General features: G+C 40.0%; 1 protein-coding gene across 1 annotated transcript in view; it reads right to left on the bottom strand.

Moving 5' to 3' along the window:
- Positions 1-3,887, bottom strand: part of LOC133662414 (liprin-beta-1-like) — a 67,533-nt gene extending 63,646 nt beyond the window's left edge. Inside the window, exon 1 of the mRNA XM_062066394.1 lies at positions 3,701-3,887. The gene's annotated coding sequence lies outside the window, so the exon portion shown is untranslated. The remainder of the gene's footprint in view (positions 1-3,700) is intronic.
- Positions 3,888-9,685: the final 5,798 nt, after the last annotated feature.

The raw sequence follows: 9,685 nt of genomic DNA on the forward strand, positions 1-9,685 counted from the left end.
ATTTATCAACAACACCCAGAAACGCCGTCGGCTTCGCTGGGCCCGAGCTCATCTAAGATGGACTGATACAAAGTGGAAAAGTGTTCTGTTGTCGGACGAGTCCACATTTCAAATTGTTTTCCAAACTGTGGATGACGTGTCCTCTGGAACAAAGAGGAATAGAACCATCCGGATTGTTCTAAGTGCAAAGTTCAAAAGCCAGCATGTGTGATGGTATGGGGGTGTATTAGTGCCCAAGACATGGGTAACTTACACATCTGTGAAGGCACCATTAATGCTGAAAGGTACATACAGGCTTTGGAGCAACATATGTTGCCATCCAAGCAACGTTACCATGGACGCCCCTGCTTATTTCAGCAAGACAATGCCAAGCCACGTGTTACATCAACGTGGCTTCATAGTAAAAGAGTGCGGGTAGTAGACTGGCCTGCCTGTAGTCCAGACCTGTCTCCCATTGAAAATGTGTGGCACATTATGAAGCCTAAAATACCACAACAGAGACCCCCGGACTGTTGAACAACTTAAAGGCCTACTGAAATGAAATTTTTATATTCAAACGGGGAGAGCAGATCCATTCTATGTGTCATACTTGATCATTTCGCGATATTGCCATATTTTTGCTGAAAGGATTTAGTTTAGAACGATGACGATAAAATTCGCAACTTTTGGTCTCTGATAAAAAAAAGCCTTGCCCCTACCGGAAGTAGCGTGACGTAGTCTGTTGTTCGCTTCCTCATATTTTCCTATTGTTTTCAACGCAGCTAGAGCGATTCGGACTGAGAAAGCGACGATCACCCCATTAATTTGAGCGAGGATGAAAGATTCGTGGATGAGGAACGTTAGAGTGACGGACTAGAATGCAGTGCAAACATATCTTTTTTCGCTCTGACCGTAACTTAGGTACAAGCTGGCTCATTGGATTCCACACTCTCTCCTTTTTCTATTGTGGATCACGGATTTGTATTTTAAACCACCTCGGATACTATATCCTCTTGAAAATGAGAGTCGAGAACGCGAAATGGACATTCACAGTGACTTTTATCTCCACGACAATACATCGGTGAAGCACTTTAGCTATGAGCTAACGTGATAGCATCATGCTTAACTGCATATAGAAACAAAATAAATAAACCCCTGACTGGAACGATAGATAGAAAATCAACAATACTATTAAACCATGGACATGTAAATACACGGTTAATGCTTTCCAGCCTGGCGAAGGTTAACAATGCTGTTGCTAACGACGCCATTGAAGCTAACTTAGCAACCGGACCTCACAGAGCTATGCTAAAAACATTAGCTCTCCACCTACGCCAGCCAGCCCTCATCTGTTCATCAACACCCGTGCTCACCTGCGTTCCAGCGATCGACGGTGCGACGAAGGACTTCACCCGATCACCGATGCGGTCGGCGAGACGGAGGAAGTTAAGGTGAGTTCGGCGGCTAACGCATCTGCTATCCATCTCTGTCTTCCTGGTTGTGTTGCTGTAGTCCGCTGCTAATACACCGATCCCACCTACAACTTTTTTCTTTGCAGTCTCCATTGTTCATTAAACAAATTGCAAAAGATTCACCAACACAGATGTCCAGAATACTGTGGAATTATGAAATGAAAACAGAGCTTTTTTGTATTGGATTCAATGGGTCCGAATACTTCCGTATCAACCGTTAACGTCACGCGCATACGTCATCATACATAGACGTTTTCAACCGGAAGTTTCGCGGGAAAATTAAAATTGCACTGTATAAGTTAACCCGGCCTTATTGGCATGTGTTGCAATGTTAAGATTTCATCATTGATATATAAACTATCAGACTGCGTGGTCGCTAGTAGTGGCTTTCAGTAGGCCTTTAAAGGTTTCAGTAGGCCTTTAAAGGCCTACTGAAAGCCACTACTAGCGACCACGCAGTCTGATAGTTTATATATCAATGATGAAATCTTAACATTGAAACACATGCCAATACGGCCGGGTTAACTTATAAAGTGCAATTTTAAAATTCCCGCCACACTTCCGGTTGAAAAACTCCTTTGGATATGATTTATGCGCGTGACGTCACAAAATCCACGGAAGTGGTTGGACCCCATCGACCCGATACAGAAACCTCTTGTTTTCTTCGACAAAATTCCACAGTATTCTGGACATCTGTGTTGGTGAATCTTTTGCAATTTGTTTAATGAACAATGGAGGCTGCAAAGAAGAACGTTGTAGGTGGGATCGATCGGTGTATTAGCGGCTAAGTACAATACTTACAGCAACACAAGGACTACTTACTACGCCTAGCCGATGCTTGCCGCCAAACCCACGGATGAAGCCCTTCGTCGCGCCGTTGATCGCTGGAACGCAGGTGAGCACGGCTGTTGATGGGAAGATGAGGGCTGGCTGGCGTAGGTGGAGCGCTAATGTTTTTATCATAGTTCTGTGAGGTCCGGTTGCTAAGTTGCTAAATTAGCCTTAGCGTCGTTAGCAACAGCATTGTTAAGCCTTACCAGGCTGAGGATTTTTAACCGTGTAGTTACATGTACATGGTTTAATAGTATTTTTGATCTTCTGTCCATCCTTCCAGTCAGGGGTTTATTTCTTTTGTTTCTATCTTCATTTGAGAACGATGCTATCACGTTAGCTCAGTTGCTAAGTGTGTCACCGATGTATTGTCGTGGAGATAAAAGTCACTTTAAATGTCCATTTCGCGTGCTCGACTCTCATTTTCCAGAGGATATAGTATCCGAGGTGGTTTGAAATACAAATCCGTGATCCACAATAGAAAAAGGAGAGAGTGTGGAATCCAATGAGCCAGCTTGTACCGAAGTTACGGTCAGAGCGAAAAAAGATACGTCCATCACTGCCTCTCAAGTCCTTCACTGTAACGTTCCTCATCTACGAATCTTTCATCCCCGCTCAAATTAATGGGGTAATCGTCGCTTTGTCGCTCCGAATCTCTCGCTCCATTTAAGCTGTACATCAAGCAACGATGGGAAATAATTTAACCTGAAAAGCTTCAAAAATGTGTCTCCTCAGTTCCCAAAGGTTTACTGAGTGTTGTTAAAAGGAAAGGCCATGTAACACAGTGGTAAAAACGCCCCTGTGACAACTTTTTTGCAATGTGTTGCTGCCATTAAATTCTAAGTTCATGATTATTTGCACACAAAAAAGAAGTTTCTCAGTGTGAACATTAAATATCTTGTCTTTGCAGTCTATTCAATTGAATATAAGTTGAACGGGATTTGTATTCTGTTTTTATTTACCATTTACACAACGTGACAACTTCACTGCTTTTGGGTTTTGTACATTCCAACCGCTTTTTTGGAGCATTTGGCTGCCAAAACAGGTTTTATTTCGCCATTCTAATGAATGATTTTCATATAAAAAACCAAACTGTTGGTTACTTTTGGTTCCTTTGCATCTGGCCGGCAGAAAGTGAGAAGACGTTGGAGAACTTGCTGGAATATGAAAGTAGTCATAACAAAATGACTCCAAAGCACAGCTGAATCATGAGACAATATCTTATTAGAAGCAGTAGAAGAGCACTCATATCGGTTATAATTAATTCAACCCCAAGTAAAAAATAGTTGGACAGAAGCAGTCATTTTACAAGACTTATACACTTTTAACTAATTAAAAAAAGCCTGTTTATTAGTTAATTAATGTATTCATTTTGCGGTGCTTCGAGGAAAATCCTCTGAAAAGCTGAATGAACTTACGCGTGTTCGCGGGCGCGGAAAGTTCCGGAAAGTAATTCCTCCGTGACAACTTGGGAGAACTTTTTCAGCGCAGCTTCATCGTGGACGACCACCCTCGCCGTGGGACCCTCCTCGCTCGACTCCACTTCTTCATCCTGGCCACGCCAAGTAATGGCGGCGTCAAGTTTCACACGACGCAAGCGAGCGGCACGTCGGAAGTTGGGCCGCCGGGCCTTCAAAGTAAAACACCGCGGAACTGAATCTACTGAAATGATTTTTTTTTTATTTAAACGGGGATAGCAGATCTATTCTATGTGTCATACTTGATCATTTCGCGATATTGCCATATTTTTGCTGAAAGGATTTAGTATAGAACAACGACGATAAAGATCACAACTTTTGGTATCTGATTAAAAAAAAGGCTTGCCCCTACCGGAAGTAGCCTGACGTAGTCAATTGAACATATACGCAAAGTTCCCTATTGTTTACAATGATGGCCGCATGAAGTGAGAGAGATTCGGACCGAGAAAGTGACGATTTCCCCATTAATTTAAGCGAGGATTAAAAATTTGTGGATGAGTAAAGTGCAAGTGAAGGACTAGTGGGGAGTGGAAGCGATTCAGATAGGGAAGATGCTGTGAGAGCCGGGGGTGACCTGATATTCAGCTGGGAATGACTACAACAGTAAATAAACACAAGACATATATATACTCTATTAGCAGGCCCGGCCCTAACCAATCTGGCGCCCTAGGCAAGATTTTAGGTGGCGCCCCCCACATCGGCAGTGAAGTGTATATACTCACAAGAAACCGAATAGCTTTGTCTTTGACCTTTTTTTTTTACTTAAAGAAAGCAAATTAAAAATCAGAATAGTTAACAAGATAAAAACAAATATGGATAAATAAATGAATACAAAAAATAAAAAATTTATATATGAAATACAATATTTTTTACATACATAAACACAAAATAAAACGTGTCAACAAGTTGCATAAAATAAATTAAAAATACAATATAAATAAGGCACTGCACAAAACAAGATATCAAACCAGTATGACTTTAACAACTATATTACAAAAAAAGGGGATCCTACAGAGTTCTCCATTTGTGCTTTTTAATATTGCATTAACTAGAATGACTTACAAATTACTGTACACCAGGGAGTACTATAATTACCTAACGTTACATTATTATTTTCCATAACAATTTAGCCCCCTCCACAATATTAACCCGACGTTAAAACAGAACTAGCTATTTATTGATTAGCAATTGCCGAATCATGTAACATTAGCTTAATGCTAAAAAGCCAGGTTACTATCACATTCTGTAACAGACAAATAATTTAATGTAGGCTAACGTTACCTACCTGCTACCTCTGTCTTTTTTCTCGTTTCTCCTCTTCTTTTCTCTTTTTTCTTCCCTGGGCACCTGACAGTTTTGGCCGTTTTGACATCTTGTGTTGATTTTTTGATGTGGTGACATCCAAAAAGAGTCATGATACGGGAAGGGAGGGGGCGCACCGTGCGGGGGATGGGGGGGGGGGGGGGGGGGTGCGTAATGTTGTAACAAATAATATTTCTTTTAAATAGGCTTTACTTTGCATTTTAATTAATGTGGGATTATTTTATGTATTTAGAAATAATAGTACCAACTTTTTATTTATTTATTTTTTTTCCCCCTCCAACATTTGTGGCACTGGCGTGGCGCCCCCTGATGGACGGCGCCCTTGGCATTTGCCTATACGACCTATGCCACGGGCCGGCCCTGCAAGGAAGCAACAATTTCCCCATTAATTTGAGCGAGGATGAAAGATTTGTGGATGAGTAAAGTGCAAGTGAAGGACTAGTGGGGAGTGGAAGCGATTCAGATAGGGAAGATGCTTTGAGAGCCGGGTGTGACCTGATATTCAGCTGGGAATGACTACAACAGTAAATAAACACAAGACATATATATACTCTATTAGCCACAACACAACCAGGCTTATATTTAATATGCCACAAATTAATCCCACATAAAAACACCTTGGTGTTTGTTATGCTAGCTCCTAGCTACTAGCTACTAGCTCGAGCTAGTTATAGCTCGAGCGGGTAATATGGACGGGATCCCGTATATATAACCCGCCAATACAATTCAAACACCTGCACAACACACACACTCACTCAGCCCAAAGAACCGTTCACCTAACCCAAGGTTCATAAAGCTTATATATTTAACCAAAGTTACGTACATGACACGCACATACGGGCAAGTGATCAAATGTTTGGAATCGCGCGGGTGGGACCTGATATTCAAATGGGAATGACTACAACAGTAAATAAACACAAGACATATATATACTCTATTAGCCACAACACAACCAGGCTTATATTTAATATGCCACAAATTAATCCCGCATAACAAACAGCTAGGTGTTTGTTATGCTAGCTCCTAGCTCCTAGCTACTAGCTCGAGCTAGTTATAGCAAGCGATCAAATGTTTGGAAGCGTACTCACGGTATCGCGTCTGCGTTTGTTAACGAAGTCAAAGTCCTCCTGGTAAGAATCTCTGTTGTCCGAGTTCTTCGATCTTGACTGCATCTTTCGGGAATGTAAACAATGAAACACCGACTGTGTTGTGTTGCTGACTTCCCTCGCAAAATACTCCGCTTCGCACCGACTTTCTTCTTTGCTTGCTCAGCTTCTTTCTCCATAATGCAATGAAAAAAAATTGCAACAGATTCACCAACACAGATGTCCAGAATACTGTGGAATTATGAAATGAAAACAGAGGTATTTCGTATTGGCTTCAATGGGGAAGCCATACCGCTGTTAAACTGGCTACGTCACGCGCATACGTCATCCTCCAAAGGCGTTTTGAACCGGAAGCTCCCCGGGAAATTTAAAAGTGCACTTTACAAATCTAACCCGGCCGTATTGGCATGTGTTGCAATGTTAAGATTTCATCATTGATGTATAAACTATCAGACTGCGTGGTCGCTAGTAGTGGCTTTCAGTAGGCCTTTAAATAAACAATAGCGCAATCATATTCGTTTGCTTTAAACCAGGGGTGTCCAAACTTTTTCCACTGAGGGCCGCACACGGAAAAATTTAAGCATGCGGGGGCCATTTTGATATTTTTCATTTTCAAACCATAATAAAATATATGGATTTTTTTTTTTAACCTTTAGGGCTCCCGGGGACCATAAAGGGTCTCAGTCATTAAAACATTAAAAATAAGTCAAATTATTATTATTTTTTTAAATTTAACACTTACAGTAAATCTCTATATCAACTTCAGGTTGATAAAAAGTATAAAAAAAAAAAAAGGTTTTATGCCTTTTCTGTCAAAGACAACTTTGTTTTTTATAGTAAAACTGGAAATATGCAGTATTTAGTAATTAGAGCTCTAAAAGATCAATAAGGCAGGACACCATTGATTTTAATTCTTTAATATTTTTGAGAAATCAGTGAAAATATTAATAAAATCACACTAAAATGCATGTTCTAGTTCATTTTAAAGGCCTACTGAAATGATTTTTTTTTATTTAAACAGGAATAGCAGATCCATTCTATGTGTCATACTTGATCATTTTGCGATATTGCCATATTTTTGCTGAAAGATTTAGTATAGAACAACGTCGATAAAGTTCGAAACTTTTGGTCTCTGATAAAAAAAAGTCTTGCCCCTACCGGAAGTACCGTGACGTTGTCAGTTGTTTACTCCCTCATATTTTCCTATTGTTTTCCACACAGCTAGAGCTATTCGGACCATTACCCCATTAATTTGAGCGAGGATGAAAGATTCTTTGACGAGGAACGTTAGAGTGACGGACTAGAATGCAGTGAAATACATATTTTTTTCCGCTCTGACCGTAACTTAGGTACAAGCTGGCTCATTGGATTCCACACTCTCTTTTTCTATTGTGGATCACGGATTTGTATTTTAAACCACCTCGGATACTATATCCTCTTGAAAATGAGAGTCGAGAACGCGAAATGGACATTCAGTGCCTTTTATCTCCACGACAATACATCGGCGAAACGCTTTAGCTACAAGCTAACGTGATAGCATCGTGCTTTAACTGCATATAGAAACAAAAAAAATAAACCCCTGACTGGAAGGATAGATAGAAAATCAACAATACTATTAAACCGTGGACATGTAAATACACGGTTAATGCTTTCCAGGCTGGCGAAGGTTAACAATGCTGTGCTAACGACGCCATTGAAGCCTACTTAGCAACCGGACCGCACAGAGCTATGCTAAAAACATTAGCGCTCCACCTACGCCAGCCAGCCTTCATCTGCTCATCAACACCCGTGCTCACCTGCGTTCCAGTGATCGGCGGAAGGACGAAGGACTTCACCCGATGCGTTTGGCGGCCCAGAGACGTAGGAAGTCAAGGTGAGGTCGCCGGCTAGCGAGTCTGCTCTCCAACAAAGTCCTCCTGGTTGTGTTGCTGTAGTCCGCCGCTAATACACCGATCCCACCTACAACTGTCTTCTTAACAGCCTTCATTGTTCATTAAACAAATTGCAAAAGATGTCCAGAATACTGTGGAATTATGAAATGAAAACAGAGCTTTTTGTATAGGATTCTACGGGGTACCATAACTTCCGTTAAACTGACTACGTCACGCGCATACGTCATCATACCGCGACGTTTCAGCCGGATATTTCCCGGGAAATTTTAAATGTCACTTTATAAGTTAACCCGGCCGTATTGGCATGTGTTGCAATGTTAAGATTTCATCATTGATATATAAACTATCAGACCGCGTGGTCGGTAGTAGTGGGTTTCAGTAGGCCTTTAATCAAGTTTGTGTGTTTTTTTGGATAGATGTTCTTGTTCATCGCATCGTTCTTTACGTTTGAGCTGCCACCCGGACAGCTGCTGCAGCAATTGGTTTGCATAACAATTTACTTTATTTATCTTTTTTTGCTAGGATTTTCCGATTTTGATACACATGACTCAAAAGTGATGTTCTTAATTGGTAATCATGTTTGGGATCCAAAAGGTCCCCCACTCATAAAGTGCTACATTTTTATTAGATTTTTTTTACTTTCAACACTTAAGTTACGAGATCAACTTCAGATATATCTGTCAATTTTACGTTTTAACTATTATTTTGTTTGTTTTTGTGCTCTTTTGTCAAAGAAATCTTTGATGTTTTTATATGGCAACCACACAATATATGCAATATTTTTTCCACATAAAACATTTAAAAGTGACATTTTTGAAATAATTGGAGCCATGAATAGGTCAATAATTCATTATAACATAGATTTTTTTTGTCTTTTTTTTTTTTTTTTGAGCAATGGCAAAAAATAAAATAAAATAAAGAAAGACAAAAGAAAAAAAACAAACAGCCTGCATGGCAGCTTTGTGTCAACATTGCAACTTTTTCTCGTTAGATTTCACCTCATTCCTCTTTTTAAAATGTTTTTTTTAATTTTTGCAATACTATCAATTTTGCAATTTTTGCAGAATGTGTGGCGGGCCGGTAAACAATTAGCTGCGGGCTGCAAATGGCCGCACTTTGGACACCCCTGCTTTAAACACTACTTAAATTGGACGGTGTATGTTTTGCCATAAAATAATATAAAAATTTGCCAAATACAAAATCTTAATAATTTCCAAAAGTTAATAAAAAATTAACTAGGGGAGCTTAATCATTATGTAACCGAGGGTTTATATATGTCGCCTATACTGTACAACACTACAAAATAACAAACATGGAGGCTCCAGTTTTACGCGAGGACCACTTTATTTTGTTTGTTGTTGTTGTTTTTTTTTTTTTAAACCTTTATTTATAAATTTCAACATTTACAAACAGACGAGAAACAGTTTAATATGATTATTAGGTGAACATTGTTTTGTCCTACTAATTCCAGCGGTTTTTGAACTCACCATAGTGTGGACTGTGACGCAACAGTTTGTTTACATGTGAAATCTTCCACTCATTTGTCTCATTTTGCCCACCAAACGCTTTATGCTGCGCTTTGTTGACGTCATCGACTTGTGTGG

The sequence above is a fragment of the Entelurus aequoreus genome, linkage group LG12 (assembly GCF_033978785.1).
Source record: "Entelurus aequoreus isolate RoL-2023_Sb linkage group LG12, RoL_Eaeq_v1.1, whole genome shotgun sequence".
Taxonomy (NCBI): domain Eukaryota; kingdom Metazoa; phylum Chordata; class Actinopteri; order Syngnathiformes; family Syngnathidae; genus Entelurus; species Entelurus aequoreus.